We start from the raw sequence: 1794 nt of genomic DNA, 5'->3' as shown, positions 1-1794 counted from the left end.
AGATGGTCCGCAAGGCCAGGGACACGGGAGGCCCGCTAGTCCCGTACGAGACCGCAAGCCGAGGCCGCCTTCCGAGACCCCGGCCGCGAGAGATGGTCCGCAAGGCCAGGGACACGGGGTCCCGCTAGTCGAGACCGCCTTCCGAGACCCCGGCTGCGAGAGATGGTCCGCAAGGCCAGGGACACGGGAGGCCCGCTAGTCCCTTACGAGACCGCTAGCCCAGGCCGCCTTCCGAGACCACGGCCGCGAGAGATGGTCCGCACGGACAGGGACACGGGGTCCCGCTAGCTAGTCCAGCTTGCCTCGGAATAGTCACGGCGGCCTCCCAGCTAGGCCGTCGATGGGGGTGTTTCGGCTCGGTACGTCGTTTCAGGCCTTAGAAGCGTCAGTCGGCCGAGAAACAGGCGCTCCGAGACCGCTCTCCGAGACCGTACGTCTCGCGAAAGCTTCCGAGCCGAAATATGCGTTGAAAATGCTCTCAGTCCATTTTCAACTTTTAAATATTTCCCCCATATATATAGGAATGTTTTCGTCCACAGCGGTACTATAGGGCCTAAAAACACAAAAACCACGATTGCGTCGCCCCCTGGGGAGATGCTCGGCCGAAACCAGGCCGCCGACTCGGGGCTTGGTCCCGTCTATCGTCTGGACCCGTCGTCGGCGCTCTGCGACCCCCGGGACGGCCCGGGGGTCAGGTTAAAGTAGGTCAGGTTAGGGAAAATAGCCCTAATTTGGGGTATTTTTTAGGTATATAACCCTAACGGGATGGGCCAAGTCCAGAAGGACACCGCCTCAATCAGCGGGACCGTCGGGCGAGTCGAAAAAGAGCGTTTGCGCTCCCCCACCCCCGGGGCCTGGTGACCTAATTAGGGTAACTAACCCTTATTAGGGTCACTAACCCTAACGATAACACTAAGTGGACGGGCTATGTCCAAAAGAACACCACCTCGATCAGCGGGACCGTCGGGTGAGTCGAAAAAGAGCGTTCGCGCTCCCCCTCCTCCCGGGCCCGGGGGTCTACGGTGACCTAATTAGGCTTACTAACACTAATTAGGGTTACTAACCCTAACGATAGCCCTAACGGGACGGGCCAAGTCCAGAAGGACACCGCCTCAATCAGCGGGACCGTCGGGCGAGTCGAAAAAGAGCGTTTGCGCTCCCCCACCCCCGGGGCCTGGTGACCTATTTAGGGTTACTAACCCTAATTAGGGTTACTAACCCTAACGATAACCCTAACGGGACGGGCCAAGTCCAGCAGGACACAACCTCGATCAGCGGGACCGTCGGGCAAGTCGAAAAAGAGCGTTTGCGCTCCCCAACCCCAGGGGCCCGGTGACCTAATTAGGGTTACTAACCCTAATTAGGGTTACTAACCCTAACGATAACCCTAACGGGCCGGGCTCAGTCTAGAAGGACACCACCTCGATCAGCGGGACCGTCGGGCGAGTCGAAAAAGAGCGTTTGCGCTCCCCCACCCCCGGGGGCCCGGTGACCTAATTAGGGTTACTAACCCTAATAATAGCCCTAACGGGACGGGCCAAGTGCCAAAGGACACCACCTAGATCAGCGGGACCGTCGGCCGAGTCGAACGCACCCACCCCCGGTTTAGGGTAAGGTAGGTGTTAGGTAGGGTAGGGTTAGGGGTTAGGGTTTAGGTTAGGGGTTTAGGTTGGGGTAGGGGTTAGAGGGTTACGGGTTAGGGTTTAGGTTTAGGGGTTAGGGTTCTGGGATTTCGTGTTCGGGTTAGGGTTATGGTAAGGGTTAGGTTAGGTTAGGGTTATGGTTATTAGGGTT

This window comes from Dreissena polymorpha, chromosome 15 (assembly GCF_020536995.1).
Source record: "Dreissena polymorpha isolate Duluth1 chromosome 15, UMN_Dpol_1.0, whole genome shotgun sequence".
Classification (NCBI taxonomy): domain Eukaryota; kingdom Metazoa; phylum Mollusca; class Bivalvia; order Myida; family Dreissenidae; genus Dreissena; species Dreissena polymorpha.
The sequence above is the reverse complement of the archived record's forward strand: the minus strand, read 5'-3'. Positions refer to the sequence as shown.